General features: G+C 37.7%; 1 pseudogene; it reads left to right on the top strand.

Moving 5' to 3' along the window:
• Window positions 1-4,859: 4,859 nt before the first annotated feature.
• LOC118010907 overlaps window positions 4,860-21,806 on the top strand; it is a 119,061-nt pseudogene continuing 102,114 nt past the window's right edge.

The raw sequence follows: 21,806 nt of genomic DNA, 5'->3' as shown, positions 1-21,806 counted from the left end.
TGCCAGTGGGCAGTCTGCTTCTCACTCTCCCTCTGCCCCTATTCTCCCACAACACCCCCGCCCCCACTGGCTCATGTTCTCTCTCTCTCTCTCTCTCAAACAAATAAAATCTTTTTTTAAAAAGGCAAAAAACAAAGTTTGAAGAAACTAAACAAGTATCTGAGTTAGTTATGGCAGGACAGTTAAAATTATCAGAGCAAGGATTTTTTTTTTTTTTTTTTTAATTACGGTTATATGCCAGGAACTTTAATGGAAACAAAAGATGATATGTAAGAAAAGATGGATAACTTAACCAGAAAGGAGTAATTCTAAAAAAGGGTAAAATAGAAATACTAAAGACCAAAAACACTGAAACACAAACAAAGAACGCTTTGATGAACTCACTAATAGACTGGATATGGCTGAGGAAAGAATATCTGAATTTGGGGATATGACAAAAGAAACTTCCAAAACTCAAAAGCAAAGATAAAAAAAAGGACTGAGAAAAACCAGAGCAGAATATCCAAGAACTGCAGGACAATTACAAACAGTAGAATATATGTGTAATTGGAATTCAAGAAGGAGAAGAAAAAGAACGAAAGAAATATTTGAAATAATAATCACTGAGAATTTCCCCAAATTAATGTGAGACACTAAGCCACAGATATAAGGAGCTCAGAGAACACCAGTTAGGTTCATATATATGCATATCACTTGAAAACTACAGAAAATCGAATATAAAGAAAAAATCCTGAAAGAAGACAGAGGGAAAAAAGACAGATGCCTGTAGAGAAACAAAGATAAGAATTATATCTGAATTCTCCTCAGAAGTCCTGCAAGCAAGAAGAGAACTGAGTGAAATATTTAAAGTGTTGAGAGAGAGGAAAAAAAAAAAAAACAAAACAAAACCTAGAATTCTCTACCTTGTGGAATTACCACCCAAAAGTGAAGGGAAAATAAAGACTTTCTCAGACAAACAAAAACTAAGTGAATTTGTTGTCAGTAGACTGCCTTGCAAGAAATGTTATTCAGAGAGAAGACAATGATACACGTCAGAAAATCAGATCTATATAAAGAAAGGAAAAGCATCAGAAAAGGAAAAATATTATTTTTCTTATTCTTAATCTAAGAGGTAACATTTTATCCAAAATAATAATAGCAGCAACTGATTTGATTACATATGTATATATACACTTATGTTTAAGTAACATGCATGTCATCAATGATACAAGGGATGCAAAGGAATAAATAGGAATATTTTGTTACTATAAGATACTTGCACTATAATACTATTATTTGAAAGTGGACTTGAATTTTTTGTAAACATACATTGCAAACTCTGGACAACCATTAAAAAAAGCTGTAAACGGAAGTATAACTGATGTCTTAATAAATAAGAGAAAATGGATTCTTATAAAATGCTCAATTAAAAACACAAAAAGCATGGGCGCCTGGGTGGCTCAGTTGTTAAGCGTCTGCCTTCGGCTCAGGTCATGATCCCAGGGTCCTGGGATTGAGTCCCGCATCGGGCTCCCTGCTCAGCAAGAAGCCTGCTTCTCCCTCTCCCACTCCCCCTGCTTGTGTTCCTGCTCTCGCTGTCTCTCTCTGTCAAATAAATAAATAAAATCTTAAAAACAAAAACAAAAACAAAAAGCAGAAAAACTATGGAAGATAATAGGAACAAAAAATAAGTGCAACAAATAGAAAACATCAACAGATATGATAATTATTAATCCAAATATATCAAGAATCACTTAATGTTAATGGTTTCTGTATACCAGTCAAAAGACAGAGATTGTCAGAGCAGATTGAAAAACAAGACCTAACTATATGTTGTCTAAAAGAAATCAACTTTAAATAGAAAAACACCTATAAATTAAAAGTAATGGGATAGAAAAAGATATACCATGCTAACATTAATTAAAAGAAAACAGGAATGACTATATTAATTTCAGACAGAGTAAACTTCAGACTAAGGAAATTACCAGGGGAAAATAGGAGCATTATATAATAATAAAGGAGACAATACTCCAAGAAGAAATAACAGTTCTTAAAATATGTACCATACAAATGAAAGTCAAAATATGAGAGGCAAAAACTGATAGGATTTTAAGGAGAAATAGATAAATCCCCTATTATAATTAGATACTTTAACACCTCTGTTTCACAAACGGACAGATAAAACAGGCAGAAGATTAGTAATGCAACAGTTGAACTCAACATCACCACCAATCAACTGAGTGTAATTGACATCTATAGATGGCTTCATCCAGCAGCATCAGCCTATACATTCTTCTCAAGCTCACATGGAACATTCACCAAGAATAGACCACCACTCTGAGGCTTAAAACACACCTTAATAAAGTTAAAATAATAGAAATAATACAATTCTGGAAATCACTAACACAAATATGGCTAGAAAATCCCCCAAATACTTGGAGTCTAAACAACATACTCCTAAATAACACAAGAGTCAAAGAAGAAATCTCAAGAGAAATTTAAAAGCATTTTGAAATAGGGGCACCTGGGTGCTTCAGTCTCTGGGTGTCTGCCTTCGGCTTGGGTCATGCTCCTAGGGTCCTGGGATTGAGCCCTGCATTGGGCTCCCTGCACGGCAGAAGGCCTGCTTCTACTTCTCCCACTCCCCCTGCTTATGTTCCTTCTCTCACTGTCTCTCTCTCTGTCAAATAAATAAATAAAATCTTAAAAAAACTTTTTTTGAAATAAAATGAAAATGCCACTTATCAAAATCTATGAGATGGAGTGAAGGCAGTATTGAGAGCAAAATTTAAGCATTAAATGCATAAATTATAAAAGAAGAAAGATCTAAAATTAATAAAGTGTACTTTCACTTAGGAGGACTAGAGAAAGAACAAATTAAATCAAAAGTAAGCAGAAGAGGAGAAATAATAAAACAGAAGTCAATGAAACTGAAAACAGGAAATCAATAGAGAAAATTCAACAAAACCAGAATTTGTTTCTTTGAAAAGTTTCATAAAATCAATAAGCCTCTACCCAGTCTACCTAACAAAAAAAAGATAGAAGACACAATTACTAATACCAGAAATGAAAGAGGGAGCATCACTGCAGATCCCATGAACATTAAAAGGACAATAAAGGAATATTATGAAAAACTATGCATGAAAATTTGAAAACCTACATGAACATGAACAATTCCTTGAAAGGTACAATCTGCCAAAATTCACACGAAAAGAAACAGACAATCTGAATAGGCTTATATCTATTAAAAAATTGAATCGATAATTACTAACTTTCCAAAACAGAAAGCAGCAAACCCAGGTAGGTTCACTGGTGAATTCTACCAAATGTTTAAGGAAGAAATTATTCCCTACAATCTCTTCCAGTGTATAGAAGAAAAGAGACTATTTGAAAGCCAGTTTGGCAGTTTCTTACAAAACTGCAAATACTCTTACCATACAGTCCAGCACTTCTGTTCTTGGTATCAACCCAAAAGAATTGAAAGCTTACATCTACACAGAAACCTGCACATGCATGTTTATCAGAGCTTTATTCATAATTGCCAAAACTTGGAAGCAACCAAAATGTCCCTTAGCAGGTGAATGGATAAATAAACTGTTGTGCATGCAGAAATGGAACATTATTCAGCATTAAAAAGAAATGAGTTATTAAGGCATAAAAATATATGGTAGGCACTTAAATGCATATTACTGAGTGAAAGAAAACAATGTGAAAAGGCTTTATACCATATGCTTCCAAATACATGACATTCTGAAAAAGGCAAAATATGGAGAGAGTAAAAAGATCAGTGGTTGTTCTAGGGGAGAGGGAGGAAGAGCACAGAGGATTTTTAGGGCAGTGAAACTATTCTGTATGATACAACAATAGTGGATACGTGTAATTATACATTTATCAAACCCCACAAAATATACAATATATATATATTCCTACTTTTAGGAATATCTCTATACTAAACCACCCTTCCCATCTATGCTCATCCTCCAGAGTTCCAAATATAGTAATTAGAGTACATGCATCTAAATTGTTTTTGAACTATTCATTTATTTATTAAATATAGTGTATCATGTTTATGCCAGGCATTATTCCACGCACAGGAAATATAGCTGTAAACAAAGACAAAATCCTTGCCCTTGTGAAGCTTATATTCTGTTCTAATGAGTGAGATGGATAATAAACAAAAAATATAGGATATGTAATTCAATGTCAGATACAATTGCCATGAATTAAAATGGAGCAGGAATAAAAAAGAGAAAAGTCTGGAAGAGAAGAAAAGTCTGGCAAGACCTTTCTAGGGAGGTTACAGTCTTCCTAGGAGAAGAACATAAACAAGAGCATCAAAACCTCATGCCAGGAGCTGGAACTTTTAGGAAAATTAGAGGCCAGTGTGACCGAATGAGAGAATTTTGATTATAGTAGTAGGAAATTAATTCAGAAAGATATGGAGAAGACCTTAAATATTTGTCATTAAGAACTTCTTTTCATTATAAAAGACCTTCAGTCTAAGAACTCTAAGTGCTATCATATTGGGTACCAGGTTCAACCACATTTAGTCAATTACTCAATTCCAGGCTCTATTAAGAGTAGTTTTAGAGTGTTGAAAAGGTCAGTAGCAAAGAATTTTAAAACAGAATAATTCAGAAAGCCTAGATGTGTTCTCTAAAATTTGGAGGACAAAGGAAATTTTACTTGCATGTCTGACAATTTCCAAAGAAAGCAAGCTGATCTCCCACAGATGATAGTGGATATGTTGGGATTTGCCATTGAGCCAATTGTGGACTCTTTGATAGCAGTCTCTGAGTAATATTGAAAATGTTCCTGCCTAAGAGGATTTATTGCTAAGAGTAAGAAAATCTCATTAAAAAGAGGCTTAAGGTGTCATCATGTATAAAATAGGCATAGATCAATGTTGGGGTTGGAGGAATTCAGGAGGAAGCATTGCTCATGTCAAGGAACTGAAAGCCAAGGTCCCCAGTGGTATTCGAGGGTAAGAGAACCTCTGAAGAATGCCATAAAACTTATTTTCCATGGGAAAAAGAAGGAACAGCATAATGCCAGATTAGTACTGCTCCAGTGCAAGTATACAACTCCCAGAATAAGAGTAAAATACAATTCTATTTATGTATTTATTTAGGCTCTCACAATCCCTTTAAAATTTATTCATAGGGGGTAATTTCCATGCCTTGGATGGAAACTTTGGAAAGCTTCCTGACCTGTTAGGTAATAGACAATGCTATTCCCTCTTTATAGTGTAAAGACAGTCTCCATTCTAAAATTAGATTATCTTTTTTGAAGATGGTAATCCATAATTATTTAATTATAAGAAATCTCCCAGTAAACACATTTTCTTCCCCATGCCCTGAAATTGGTAGTTCTTTGGCCCACTCCCTGGTTACATCGGCTCTCCCCGTAGCTGGGGATTCCATGGCTGTCTGCTCTCTGGATCTGTGAGTGGTTAAAACAGCTTCTTTCTCCTAGGTTGTTTGGAAATTCCCATCTCTGGGCATCTCTTACTATTGTCAAGATCAGATGTACCACCTTCAGTCGTCAATAATTCAGCATTTACTACGTGTTTCTTGATGCTGTTGTCTCTCCCTTTCTTCCATCGTCTCTTTGGGACAGGACACTAGACAGTCGTATGCTAGCTCTCATGAATGCTCACCTCTCACACACCTTTCCTGGTTGAACTCACATATTTCTTGGCACAACAAATTCTGGGAAGACATGCCCATCTCAATCAGTTTATATTTTGCCTTTATGTGTTCCCAGAGGCTGCCAGTACTCAATTCAAATTCAGAAAAACAAATCACCTTCTCTGAAGCAAATTAAAAGATGTCTTAGAGAAGAGACTTAATAAACTTTGGGAAACTTGATAAAAATATCAATATCTGCTAAATCAGCATCTCAAATAAGGGGTGAAGCATCTAAAATTTTTAATGTACTCCCCTCAGTATTGTAATCCATACCAGAGTTTGAGTGAGATTAGTTTTTCCACAGCTTTCTTTTTCTTTTTTCTTTCTTTGTTTTAACTCAGTCATCCTTTCATCTGTCAACAATTTTAAGACACATAACACCAATTGTTAAAACCAATTTAGTGAAAGGAGGACATGCACTTTGCTATAAATTTTTCCTAACATTACATATTTTTCCTCCATATGTTATTTTGCCTTATGAGAGTTAACAGAAGTAATCATATGTAAAAATGGTATTTTTATTAAAGAGGAAAAGCCATGGCATTCGTTTGCAATGTACTTAAGAGCTTCCCATGTAAAATCTGAAACTGGCCACTGAATGTGGAGGACAGGGAGAGAGCAAAGAATGAGGCAGGCCACTCCTGGTTGATAGGTGCTGGTTTAATAAGCAGGGGAACTTACATATGAGGCTTGTCTTGGGTGGCCACAAGATGAGAAGATTCACATACCTACCTACCAATTCTTAAAAGTTTATATAAAGGGGGCGCCTGGGTGGCTCAGTCGTTAAGCGTCTGCCTTCGGCTCAGGTCATGATCCCAGGGTCCTGGGATCGAGCCTCGCATCGGGCTCTCTGCTCCACAGGGAAGCCTGCTTCTCCCTCTCCCACTCCCCCTGCTTGTGTTCCCTCTCTCGCTGTGTCTCTCTCTGTCAAATAAATAAAATCTTTAAAAAAAAAAAGTTTATATAAAGGCCTTAACTAGGTTTAGTCACATATGCCCTCCAGATGGTCTCAGCATCACATTAGTACCTCAAGGCTATGTCTTGGTCAGTTCTTGGACAAGGCAAGCAGAACTTCCCCCAACACATGACTCCTGGAGAATATGATGCCATAGCTATCTGTAGCTTTCATTAAACTGCCCATCAAGTCTACTAATAGTTACACCTGCACCCCTGTGGAAAATACCCTTGTAAGCCAGCAAAGTGCTCCCTGAACAGCCAAGCATAGGTAAAGATATCTGACACTATTGAGAAGGATGAGATGTATCTGTGGATTTCTGTAAATAATCAAAGGAAATCCAGATGGGATATTATCCTGCTGGAAAGTATATATAATTAAAGATGTAGTCACTTATTAAAATATATTCTCAATATATACTTATTCCATATATTATATATGTGGGCATAAATAAAGGAAGAAAATATAAGCATCTATTAATCTTCTTACTAAAATAATACTTAAACTTTTTACTACAAAAAATGGTGTGAACAAAGTGTTTCTTCGGATGTTCTGTCTGCTGGTACTGAGCACTTTCTTTAGCTATTCACAAAGGCAAGTAATCAAGCCAAAAGAACAGCAGTATCACTACCATAAAATTACTTGCTTCCAGTGGGTAGGGTACTGGCTCTGTGCAGCTTGCTACAATATTTGCTGTTTTCTCAGAAAGTGCTGAGCATTTGGACCTGGGTTGCTCGTTTGTGATGCAAACCCACTGCATGAGTAGTGTCCATCTGGGCTCATTGTCTTGCCCTGGTGAGGCTTGCAGGCAAATGAAACCAATGTAAATATGCTGATACTTTTATTGCCTGCTATGCTGTAAGTAATAAATTCCTTTATCTCTGAACCAGAGGTCTTGTATTATCTCTCAGAAGCCATGAAACTACGAGCTAACTTTTTACTTTTGTAGGGTAAAGTCTTGGACACTTTATAGTCCTTGATTTATTCCTTAACCAGTCTTACTCATGGACTATTTTCCGTCTAAAGTGGAAAATTTTGAGTTTACTTCTCAGTAAAACGAGAAAAATACTAGCTGTCATATAGTGTTTAAGCAACGTACTGGATTTCTATTATTGCTGGAACAAATTACCACAAGCTTATGGTGGCTTAACTAAGGGTTCTAGAGGGGAGGGGGGTGGGAGGATGGGTTAGCCTGGTGGAGGGCACATTTTGCATGGAGCACTGGGTGTTATGCACAAACAATGAATCATGGAACACTACATCAAAAACTAATGATGTAATGTATGGTGATTAACATAAAAATAAAAAATGAAAATAATATTAACAAATTTATTATCTCATAGTTCAGGAAGTCAAAAGTCCAAAATTAGTCTCACGAGGGTACAGTCAAGACATTGGCACTTTGGAGACCCTTGAAGAGAATTTGTTTCTTTGCCCTTTCCAGTTCCCGGGAGACATCTGCCAGCCTTGTCTCATCACGGCCCCTTCCTCCCAATGGAATCACTCCAACCTCTGTTTTTTTCGCCATAGTTCCTTGTCACTCTGGCCATCTACTTTTCTTTTGTAAGGACCCTTGTGATTACATCAGACCCACCTGGATAATCCAGGATAACCCACCCTGGTTCAAGATTCATAACTTAATTACATTGCCAAGTCCCTTTCCCATGTATGATATCATCTTCACAGGTTTTATAGCTTAGGACATGGCCATCCTTGAGAGGCCATTATTTGGTCTACCACAAGGGGTTTAAAGATGCCAAGAAGTCCAGCAAAGGCCCAAAGTTGACCATCTAGGAGTGACTTCAGGGGAAATTTTTAAGGGATTCACAGACCTTTATAAATCTCCAGAGGGCCTGAGGATCTAAGAATAAGAAATAAAACTTAATACACAGGGATTCTTAGGACATAATTAAGATTTAGCTACACCATATTCACACATGAAGGCAATTGTGACATTCTTCTTAGAGCAATAGTGATGGGATAGACATGTGATCAAAAGTAAAGGATTTGAATTCTATACACATTATTACCTGTGTGTCTTCAAAAAAACTATGTAACCTAACCTAATTGATTCATTCACTAAAAGGTATCAATACATCCATCTGGTTGAATTTTATAAGAATTTACTGGGTAAAAACACATTATTAATTATAATGTTATACAAATATTTATTTGTATCATGGCACTTATATATTATAATTAAAAATACTATAATTTAGTGTATGTGAATATATTTCTATTACACATTACATTATTATAGAAAGATCCAATATTGTAAATTACCAGTCAATACCTAATTGGATAGCATTTTTGAATACATTCTTTAATTTAAAAATGATTGAAGTAAAAATAAATAAATAAATAAATAAATAAAAATGATTGAAGTCTCTCGTTAGCTCGTATTTGTATTGCAGTAACAATTTTCTTCATTTTTTTCAGGTTTTTATTTATATTCTAGTTTGTTAACATATATAGTAAAATTGGTTTCAGGTGTAATTTTTCTTGTTTTTTAAAGAAACTCCTATATTGAGGGGCACCTGGATGTCTCAGTTGGTTAAGCGTCTGCCTTCGGCTCAAGTCATGGTCCCAGGATCCTGGGATCAAGCCCCACATCGGGCTTCCTGCTCAGCAGAGAGTCTGCTTCTCTCTCTCCCTCTGCTTCTCCCTTGACTCATGCTCTCTCTCATGCTCTCTCCTTTCTCTCTCTCAAATAAATAGGGGGGTGGGAGGGATGGGGTGGCTGGGTGATAGACATTGGGGACGGTGTGCTGTGGTGAGCACTGTGAATTGTGCAAGACTGTTGAATCACAGATCTGTACCTCTGAAACAAATAATGCAATATATGTTAAGAAAAAAAAAAAAAAAGAAGAAGAAGAAGATAGCAGGAGGGGAAGAATGAAGGGGGGGAATAGGAGGGGGAGACGAACCATGAGAGACGATGGACTCTGAAAAATAAACTGAGGGTTCTAGAGGGGAGGGGGGTGGGTGGATGGGTTAGCCTGGTGATGGGTATTAAAGAGGGCACACTCTGCATGGAGCACTGGGTGTTATACACAAACAATGAATCATGGAACACTACATCTAAAACTAATGATGTAATGTATGGTGATTAACATAACAATAAAAATTTTAAAAATAAATAAAATAAAAGTGCCAGAGAGCTTTCAGTATATTATCATTTAAATAAGTAACAAGGATAACTAATTTGTTGAATGAGCTGGACAAAATGGAGTATGAGCAAAAACTACTTTTTTTTTTTTCACCATTGCTTTTTAAACTTATTCTGTCAACTGGTTCCTGACCTTGAATGAAATCTAGCTCACACCTCATAGCTTATATGATCACCTTTAGATATGAGTAAATAGTCTTATTTGTTCAGACATTAAAAGTTCAGGAAGTCCAAGACTCAATTTCTTTTACCTCCAGCTTGAACCTGACTCAGGTCTAGAAGTGTATGGTAGGGAGGGGGACATTTCCAGTCTTACTTTGCCTTTCCCACATTCTTTCCTCCCTATTCATCTGCTGTTCTTCCTCTGTTCTACAAGGCTGATTTTTATTTTTTTGTAATTGAAGTATAATTAACATGCATTATTATATTAGTTTCAGGTGTAAAATATAATGATTCAACGACTCTGTACATTACTCAAAAGAAGTATACTCTTGATACCCTTGAGCTATTTCACCCTTCTCCCCACCCCGAAGAGCCAAAACAATCTTGAGAAAGAAGAGCAAATCCCAGATTTCAGGTTATCCTACAAAGCTGTAGTAATCAAAACAGCATGTTACTAGCATGAAAAATAGACACATAGATCAATGGAACAGAATAGAGAGCCCAGAAATAGACCCATGCTTACATGGTCAGTTGATCTTTGCTTATTTTTGAAGAATGGGTAATTGAGGGTTTAAGAGCAAAGTGCAAAATTTAGGATGTGAGTGTGTTTATAGTACAATACAGGCCGTAGAATGCCCTCAGATTTGGCAGATTTTTAAATGTAGGCTTTTTTTTTTTTTTTCCCCCTATGGAGTTTCTTTTGTTTATTCTCACGGGTACTTACCATGTTCATTTCCTCGAGGTGAGATATGTCTCCTCTAGAATTCCTGACCTCTGATCTACATCTCAGTCCTTAGATTTAGTGTTTAAGTCCACACAGATTCCTTATCCTAGAAATACCTTATTCCTCTGTTCAGATCTTTGGGGAAGACTTAATTTCATGATTCTAGCCTCCCAGATGCTACATGTGCCCTCCAGTAGTCACTTGTTTTTGACTTCATTGGTGCAACGTGAAGTGCTCCAGCTGTTTCTGTACTTGTCCTGCTTTGGGGGCTGCTCGAGACTCACTCCTGTTTTTAGTTTTCCATATCCAAGTAAAGTATTGGTTCTATGCCCACTAAACTCTGTGAAATCTGCCAAATAATACAAATGCAAGTAGTTAGAGAACAGAGAAATCAATGCCACTTACGGAAATCAGAACTCTCAGAGAGAGTGGTATGTGAAATTGATTGAACTTGTACAAAAGAGACTGAATAGCAATGGCATGCTAGGTCAGAAAGTTTTTGCTGGTTTTAAGAGTTCGAGCTTTATAATTAGGTAGCCTTAGGTTTGAATTTAATTTCTAGGATATATTTCCTGGTTGAATCTGAACTAGACACTTCCATTGCTTTGGCTTCCCTATCTTTTCTGTAAAAGATAGGTATTTCTTAAGGTTATTATAAATATGAAATTATTTAAGGTATGCAAGGACTTAATGCCTAGTTTATTGTAAATAGTCAATATATCATAGCTTAAGTCGTGCCTCGGTGGCTCAGTTGGTTAAGTGTCTGCCTTCAGCTCAGATCATGATCCTGGAGTCTTGGAATTGAGCCCTCCTATTGGGCTCCCTGCTCAGCGGGAGCCTGCTTCCCCCTCTCCTTCTGCCTTTCCCCTCCCCGCTCATGCTCACTCTCTCTCTCATACTCTCTATCTCTCTCAAATGAATAAATAAATAAATATTTAAAAACAATAAATAAGTCATAGCTTAAAATAAATATGGTAGAGTTTCTGGAGTTAGGATTTTCTTTCTTTATTTATTTGAGAGAGAGGGAGAGAGCGTGACATGGGCCTTGATCCCATGACCCTGAGATCATGACCTGAGCTAGAACCAAGAGTCAGACACTCAACTGACTGAACCACTCAGGAGCCCCTGGAGTTAGGATTTTTAATTCATGCATGGATATGAAGAAATAGAAAACAAATATAATTTAATAGTGAGAGCTACATTTGGATGGGAACAATGAATTCATCTTCCAGGTGCTCCCATACTACTTTGTACATTTCATTTTAATTATCTGGGCAGTCACTGATCTTGCCTAAAAAATTATGGGCTCTTTAAATGAGAAACAGTATCTTATTCATCCTTTATGCCTTGGCACTGACACATAGCAGTCTTTAAAAGGAATTTCCTGAATGAATACATTAAGGTATTATGAAATAATTGTTATGAGAAATTAAATATTGGCATGATTATCAATAACAGATATTGAGAAAGAAATAATGAAAGTGGTTAATTGGCAAAAGTAGCCTAGTGTTGGAATGTAGAACAAATTCAATGAGATAAAGATGAGCAATTAGAAAGTTATTTTTCTAGATGTGACTCACAGTGACAGGATTCCAGACCAAGTGGCAGCATTGGATGTAAATAATCATCCAAGAGATAGTGTGGAGAGTAATGCATGATGAAGTGAAAATAGAATATAAAGGAAAAATTAAAATGTGAATTACTACTCCTAAAATGAAGAAGAGACATATTTGGAACCTAAGTGTGGGACTTAAGAAACAAATTGACCTAAGAATAAAAAATCAAATTTGGGGGGCAGAGCAAGATGGCGGAGGAGTAGGAGACCTGGATTTCATCTCCTCTCAGGAATTCAGCTGGATAGCGATCAAACCATTCTGAACACCTACAAACTCAACAGGAGATTGAAGAAAAGAAGAGCAACAACTCTCTCATCAGAAAAGCGACCACTTTCTGGAAGGTAGGACGTGCGGAGAAGTGAATCCGCGGCGATATTCGGGAGGATAGACAGCGGGGGAGGGGCCTCCGTCGGCCGCTTCTGGCAAGTGATCGAGCCACGGAGCACAAAATCGGAACTTTTAAAAGTCTGCTCCGCCGAGGGACGTCACTCTGGTGGCTAAGCGGGGGGTGGAACCCTCCGGGACAGTGTGGTCTCAGTACCCTCGGGGTCACAGAAAGACCGGGGGTGCCTGAGTGTGGCAGAGCTCCCAGGTAACGGAGCAGGGAAGCCGGCTGCAGAGGCGGAGCCCAGGCGCGGGCTCTCAGCTCGGGGTGGCCATAAACCGTGATCCGCGGCACAGTCGGGCCACTGCTCCTCCAGCAGGGACCCAACAAGCGGCAGATCCGGGGAGACTCACCTTCCTCCCCCAGGAGGAGCCGCGCCCGGGAGCGCACCGCAGGGATCTGCTGGGTTTGGAGACTCCACCCGGGGTCGGGTGCCGGAGATAGAAACGTGCGGTCACAGGCCGGGAGAGCACGGAGTGAGGCCGGAGACCGGGGAGACGGGAGTGACTGACGGCTTTTCTCTGGGGGATCACTGAGGAGCGGGGCCCCGAGTTCTAGGCTCCTCCGGGGCGGAGATTGGGAGGCCGCCATTTTCACTCTCTGCCTCCAAAGCTGTACGGGAAGCTCGCAGGGAACAAAAGCCCCGGAGAGCAAACCCGAGCAGATTACTTAGGCGGGAGGGGGCAAGGGCGGGGCAATTCCGCCTCCGGCAGAGACATTTGGAAACCACGGCAACAGGCCCCTCCCCAGAAGATCAGCGAGAACAGCCAGCCAAGGCCAAGTTTACCGATCAATGAGAACGGCAGAACTCCAGCGCTAGGGGACTACTGCACATAGAATTAATGGCTTTTTTACCATGATTCTTTAGTCTTTTAAAGTTAATTTTTTTTAACTGTCTTTTTGTCTTTTTATTTCTTTTTGAATTTTTCTTTTTCCCTTTTTCAACCAACATCTTATCAATCCCTTTTTAAAAAAAAAAAACATTTTTATTTTTCATTTTTAGAGTCATATTCTATCCCTTCATAGTAGTTACCCATATTTTTGGCTTATATATATAAGTTGTTCTCTCTTTAAAATTTTGACATAGTTTCTTCTAACAGATTAAAATATACCCTAAATCTCTAGTATATGGTGTTTTCTGTTCCCCTGCCTGATCACATTCTCTCCCTTTTTTTTTTCTTTTTTTAAATCCTCTTCTTTCTTTTTTCAAACAACTTCTTATCAATTCCTTTTATAAATTTTTTTATAATTTCCATTTTTACAGTCATATTCCATCCCTTCATCATATCAACCCTTATTTTTGTACATATATAAGTTTTTCTTTCTTTAAAATTTTGGGAGGCACTTTCTTCTAACAGACCAAAATACACCCCAAATCTAGTGTGTGGCACTGATCTATATACCAGCCTGATCATATTTGATCACATTCTGGTTTTGTTGTTGTTGTTGTTGTTTTGTTTTGTTTGTTTTTGTTTTTATCTTTTTCTTTTTCTTTTTTCTCTCTTTCCCTTTCTTATCCCACTGTTTCAGGTCTTTTCTGATTTGTTTACATTATATTTTCTGGGGATGTTGTTACTCTGCTAGCATTTTGTTCTCTCATTAATCTATTCTCCTCTGCACAAAATAAAAACACAGAAAAAATCACCTCAACAAAAAGAACAAGAGGTAGTACCGACTGCCAGGGACCTACTGAATATGGACATTAGTACGATGTCAGATCTAGAGTTCAGAATCATCACTTTAAAGACACTAGCTGGGCTTGAAAAAAATATGGAGATTATTAGAGAAAGTCTTTCTGGAGAAGTAAAAGAGCTAAAATCCAACCAAGTAGAAATCAAAAAGGCTATTAATGAGGTGCAATCAAAAATGGGGGTGCTAAGTGCTAGAATAAATGAGGCAGAAGAGAGAATCAGTAATATAGAAGATGAAATGATGGAAAATAAAGAAGCTGAGAAAAAGAGAGATAAACAACTACTGGATCATGAGGGCAGAATTCGAGAGATAAGCGATACCATAAGACGAAACAACATTAGAATAATTGGGATCCCAGAAGAAGAAGAAAGAGAGAGAGGGGCAGAAGGTATAATGGAGCAAATTATAGCAGAGAACTTCCCTAATTTGGGGAAAGAAACAGGCATGAAAATCCAGGAAGCACAGAGAACCCCTCTCAAAATCAATAAAAACAGGTCAACACCCCGACATCTAATAGTAAAACTTACGAGTCTCATAGACAAAGAGAAAATCCTGAAAGCAGCTCGGGAGAAGAGATATGTAACCTACAAGGGTAGAAACATTAGACTGGCAACAGACCTATCCACAGAGACCTGGCAGGGCAGAAAGTACTGGCAGGATATATTCAGAGCACTACATGAGAAAAATATGCAGCCGAGAATACTCTATCCAGCTAGGCTGTCATTGAAAATTGAAGGAGAGATAAAAAGCTTCCAGGACAAACAAAAACTAAAGGAATTTGCAAACACGAAACCAGCCCTACAGGAAATCTTGAAAGAGGTCCTCTAAGCAAAGAGAGAGCCTAAAAGCAACATAGACCAGAAAGGAACACAGACAATATACGGTAACAGTCACCTTACAGGCAATACAATGGCACTAAATTCCTATCTTTCAATAGTTACCCTGAATGTAAATGGGCTAAATGCCCCAATCAAAAGACACAGGCTAACAGACTGGATTAAAAAACAAGATCCATCGATATGCTGTCTGCAAGAGACTCATTTTAGACCCAAAGACACCCCCAGATTGAAAGTGAGGGGGTGGAAAACCATTTACCACGCTAATGGACACCAAAAGAAAGCTGGGGTGGCAATCCTTATATCAGACAAATTAGATTTTAAACCAAAGACTGTAATAAAAGATGAGGAAGGACACTATATCCTACTTAAAGGATCTATCCAACAAGAAGATCTAACAATTGTAAGTATCTATGCCCCTAACATGGGAGCAGCCCATTATATAAGGCAATTAATAACAAAAGCAAAGAAACACATCGACAACAATATAATAATAGTGGGGGACTTTAACATCCCCCTCACTGAAATGGACAGATCGTCTAAGCAAAAGATCAAAAAGGAAATAAAGACTTTAAATGACACACTGGACCAAATGGACTTCACAGACATATTCAGAACATTCCACCCCAAAGCAACGGAATACACATTCTTCTCTAGTGTCATGGAACATTCTCCAGAATAGATCACATCCTAGGTCATAAATCAGGTCTCAACCGGTACCAAAAGATTGCGATCATTCCCTGCCTATTTTCAGACCACAATGCTTTGAAACTAGAACTCAATCACAAGAGGAAAGTCGGAAAGAACTCAAATACATGGAGGCTAAAGAGCATCCTACTGAAGAATGAATGGGTCAACCAGGAAATTAAAGAAGAATTAAAAAAATACATGGAAACCAATGAAAATGAAAACACAACTGTTCAATATCTTTGGGATGCAGCAAAGGCAGTCCTAAGAGGAAAGTATATAGCAATACAAGCCTTTCTCAAGAAACAAGAAAGGTCTCAAGTACACAACCTAACCCTACACCTAAAGGAGCTGGAGAAAGAACAGCAAATAAAGCCTAAACCCAGCAGGAGAAGAGAAATAATAAAGATCAGAGCAGAAATCAATGAAATAGAAACTAAAAGAACAGTAGAACAGATCAGTGAAACTAGGAGCTGGTTCTTTGAAAGAATTAAAAAGATTGATAAACCCCTGGCCAGACTTATCAAAAAGAGAAGAGAAATGACCCAAATCAACAAAATCATGAATGAAAGAGGAGAGATCACAACCAATACCAAAGAAATACAAACAATTATAATAACATATTATGAGCAACTCTATGCCAGCAAATTAGATAACCTGGAAGAGATGGATGCATTCCTAGAGATGTATCAACTACCAAAACTGAACCAGGATGAAATAGAAAACCTGAACAGACCTATAACCACTAAGGAAATTGAAGCAGGCATCAAAAATCTCCCAAAAAACAAAAGCCCAGGGCCAGATAGCTTCCCAGGGGAATTCTACCAAACATTTCAAGAAGAATTAATACCTATTCTTCTGAAACTGTTCCAAAAAATAGAAATGGAAGGAAAACTTCCAAACTCATTTTATGAGGCCAGCATTACCTTGATCCCAAAACCAGACAAAGACTCCATCAAAAAGGAGAATTACAGACCAATATCCCTGATGAACATGGATGCAAAAATTCTCACCAAAATACTAGCCAATAGGATCCAACAGTACATTAAAAGGATTATTCACCATGACCAAGTGGGATTTATCCCTGGGCTGCAAGGTTGGTTCAACATCCGCAAATCAATCAATGTGATACAATACATTAACAAAAGAAAGAACAAGAATCATATGATCCTCTCAATAGATGCAGAAAAAGCTTTTGACAAAGTACAGCATCCGTTCTTGATCAAAACTCTTCAGAGTATAGGGATCGAGGGTACATACCTCAATATCATAAAAGCCATCTATGAAAAACCTAAAGCTAATATCATTCGCAAAGGAGGAAAAACTGAGACCTTTCTCCCTAAGGTCAGGAACGCAGCAGGGATGTCCACTATCACCACTGCTATTCAACATAGTATTGGAAGTCCTAGCCACAGCAATCAGACAACAAAAAGAAATCAAAGGCATCCAAATCGGCAAAGAAGAAGTCAAACTCTCACTCTTTGCAGATGATATGATACTTTATGTGGAAAACCCAAAAGACTCCACCCCAAAACTGCTAGAACTCATACAGGAATTCAGTAAAGTGGCAGGATATAAAATCAATGCACAGAAGTCAGTGGCATTCCTATACACCAACAACAAGACAAAAGAAAGAGAAATTAAGGAGTCGATCCCATTTACAATTGCACCCAAAACCATAAGATACCTAGGAATAAAACTAACCAAAGAGACAAAGGATCTGTACTCAGAAAACTATAAAATACTCATGAAAGAAATTGAGGAAGACACAAAGAAATGGAAAAACGTTCCATGCTCATGGATTCGAAGAACAAATATTGTGAAGATGTCAATGCTACCTAGAGCAATCTATACATTCAATGCAATCCCCATCAAAATACCATCAACTTTTTTCAAAGAAATGGAACAAATAATCCTAAAATTTATATGGAACCAGAAAAGACCCCACATAGCCAGAGGAATATTGAAAAAGAAAAGCAAAGCCGGCAGCATCACAATTCCAGACTTCAAGCTCTATTACAAAGCTGTCATCATCAAGACAGCATGGTACTGGCACAAAAACAGACACATAGATCAATGGAACAGAATAGAGAGCCCAGAAATGGACCCTCAACTCTATGGTCAACTAATCTTCGACAAAGCAGGAAAGAATGTCCAATGGAACAAAGACAGTCTCTTCAACAAATGGTTTTGGGAAAATTGGATAGCCACATGCAGAAGAATGAATCTGGACCATTTCCTTACACCACACAAAAATAGACTCCAAATGGTTGAAAGACCTCAATGTGAGACAGGAGTCCATCAAAATTCTAAAGGAGAACACAGGCAGCAACCTCTTCGACCTCAGCTGAAGCAACTTCTTCCTAGAAACATCGCCAAAGGCAAGGGAAGCAAGGGCAAAAATGAACTATTGGGACTTCATCAAGATAAAAAGCTTTTGCACAGCAAAGGAAACAGTCAACAAAACCAAAAGACAACCGACAGAATGGGAGAAGATATTTGCAAATGACATATCAGATAAAGGGCTAGTATCCAAAATCTATAAAGAACTCAGCAAACTCAACACCCAAAGAACAAAGAATCCAATCAAGAAATGGGCAGAAGACATGAACAGACATTTTTCCAAAGAAAACATCCAAATGGCCAACAGACACATGAAAAAGTGCTCAATATCGCTCAGCATCAGGGAAATCCAAATCAAAACCTCAATGAGATATCACCTCACACCAGTCAGAATGGCTAAAATTAACAAGTCAAGAAACGACAGATGTTGGCGGGGATGCGGAGAAAGGGGAACCCTCCTACACTGTTGGTGGGAATGCAAGCTGGTGCAGCCACTCTGGAAAACTGTATGGAGGTTCCTCAAAAAGTTGAAAATAGAGCTACCATATGATCCAGCAATTGCACTACTGCGTATTTACCCCAAAGATACAAAAGTAGGGATCCGAAGGGGTATGTGCACCCCGATGTTTATAGCAGCAATATCCACAATAGCCAAACTATGGAAAGAGCCAAGATGTCCATCGACAGATGAATGGATAAAGAAGAAGTGGTATATATATACAATGGAATATTATGCAGCCATCAAAAGGAATGAGATCTTGCCATTTGCAACGACGTGGATGGAACTGGAGGGTATTATGTTGAGTGAAATAAGTCAAACAGAGAAAGACATGTATCATATGATCTCACTGATATGAGGAATTCTTAATCGCAGGAAACATACTGAGTGTTGTTGGAGTGGGGGGTGGGGTGGGAGCGATGGGGTGACTGGGTGATAGACACTGGGGAGGGTATGTGCTCTGGTAAGTGCTGTGAATTGTGCAAGACTGTTGAATCTCAGATCTGTACCTCTGAAACAAATAATGCAATATATGTTAAGAAAAAAAAAAAAAAAAGAAGAAGAAGAAGAAGGTAGCAGGAGAGGAAGAATGAAGGGGGGGAAATCGGAGGGGTAGACGAACCATGAGAGACGATGGACTCTGAAAAACAAACTGAGGGTTCTAGAGGGGAGGGGTGTGGGAGGATGGGTTAACCTGGTGGTGGGTATTGAGGAGGGCACATTCTGCATGGAGCACTGGGTGTTATGCACAAACAATGAATCATGGAACACTTCATCTAAAACTAATGATGTATGGGGATTAACATAAGAATAAAAATTAAAAAAAAAAAAAATATTAGTATTTGGACTTTGAGACAATATCCAGGCATTTAAGTGTAAATTTCTTTTCCAAATTTGGAAATACAAACGTAGAGAACTAATTAAGATAAAAATCAACATGTAGAGTTGTTACTGAAAAAGCGACAGCTGTAATGTGAGCTTAGATTAATTGGGGAGAATTATATAAAGTACATTTTCAAAAGCAGGAAATCAACAGTGACCTCTGAATTCTGGTTAGACTTAGTGACTAAGAATGCTACTGCTTATTGAGTGTGTGGTGCGTGCCAGGTAAAGAGAGAAACTGGGCTTTGGAGAAGATAAGGAATTTGCCTAAAATCACATCACTAGTAAATGCTACCAAATGGAAGATCCAGGAATCAGCCTCACTCTGTCTCAAAATCTCCTTTTCCCTACCAATTATAACAAAGGCAACATATATGGAATAGACAAAAGAAGGAAGGTAAATCCAGGTTTTAATGGAGATGAATGTTTTAAGAATATATTATTAAATGTAGAGGCTGAAATGGCCACAAAAAAATTGAGGATGATAAATATAAAATGTGATAAAATGACCAAGCTGCCCAAACTGCCTTGAATGGCCATTGGAAAACTGTGCAGCTCTCTTTCTGGCCATCAATAAATAACACTTATGTTAGCCATGTCTTTATTAATGATTAAAATCTTCAGGTCTTATAAACAGTCTTCTTCAGCAGTACCTCTAGCAAATTCGTCTTGAAAGATTTCCACAGCCCTGCACACTGAAGGGCTCATGTAACTGACAAGGTAACGACAGGGGCAATTTTAAACCGTTAAAAGACTGCTGTATTTGATCTTGCCCAATGCTGATTTCAGCAAAAGAAGGGGAAATGTTCATTATGTCAAAAAGAATGTAAAACACAAAATATGATACCAGTTTCTGAGACCTTTCCATCCAAATCCTCTCCTACCAAATGGCAGGAATATGTTAAAATTATAGTCACAGAAAACAAAGTAAATGTTGGTTCATCTCAAGCTAAGAAAGTAGTTACTGTTAACAAGCTTTGCAATTTTACAAATCCCCATTTATGTATAACAGTACACAATTTTATTTTTTTTAAGATTTATTTATTTATTTATTAGAGAGAGAGAGAGCATGAGAGGGGGGAAGGGCAGAGGGAGAAGCAGACTCCCCGCCGAGCAAGGAGCCCGATGTGGGACTCGATCCCGGGACTCCAGGATCATGACCTGAGCCGAAGGCAGTCGCTTAACCAACTGAGCCACCCAGGCACCCAACAGTACACGATTTTATATTAGCCAGAAAAGATGACAGGGAAAGGGGTAATATTCACTGCAATAAAAATGATCTTTGCTTATATGAGGCAGCTTTTATTCTTTGATTTTCAATTTGATTCAATGCTTAACCTAATGAAAATGCTACAGCAAATAAAATGCATTTCCATTGCACAATCATTTGTGACTTTGTTTAGACTAGCTGTGAATAACTCCAGTTTTTCCTAAATGAAGTTATTTAGTTGTCTTATATCAAACCACTTGCTATGTTGCAAACAACAGAAGAGAAGAGGTTAATTTAGAACAGCATTAAGGAAAAAAAAAAAAGTTCAACAAGGGAAAATGCAAGGTTTAGTCAAAATGGACAATTGGGAACAAATGGCAAGGAGCAAAATACACTAATTGAAAACCAGGAGGGACATTTTTCCATTTCTTTCTTTTTTAGTGCACTGATTAAAAAAAATAGTTAATTAGTACACATCATCAGATCTACTCCACACTGGGAGTTTAACCTTGTAATTTTGTCATTTTTTAGAGAAGTCGGGTGTTCAATGAAAGCACCATTAAGTTATAAATGCATAATGATGTGTATCGTCGATAGACCAGAGACTACTCAAAACATTCCTTTGTAAATTTTGCATATTTCCAGCATTTATCTACCACTTCGTGTTTACCAAGTGCTTTATTCTTGTTCAGGAATCTATTTTCCAAAATCATGTGTAAATATTCTTTTCCAAAGGCTATTACAACACACAACGGTGACAGTTCTTAATTTTTCTTTAACAGTTGATATCATTTACATTATTTAACCCAATTTCTCTCAATTTTATAGGTAAGTTATATAGAACTCCCTGATTCAACAATTAATTATCCATTGTCTATATGTGAATGTACATGCTAGGTCTTTATCTTTTCAAGGACTTTTATAACCTCTTGGAGGAACCAGATTTCTCATCATGTTGTTACAATAAAACAAGGCAG

This window comes from Mirounga leonina, unplaced genomic scaffold (genome assembly GCF_011800145.1).
Source record: "Mirounga leonina isolate KUSES-001 unplaced genomic scaffold, KU_Mleo_1.0 Mir_129, whole genome shotgun sequence".
NCBI classification, from domain to species: Eukaryota; Metazoa; Chordata; class Mammalia; order Carnivora; family Phocidae; genus Mirounga; species Mirounga leonina.
Note: the sequence above shows the minus strand (reverse complement) of the source record. Positions and strands in the feature narration are given on the sequence as shown.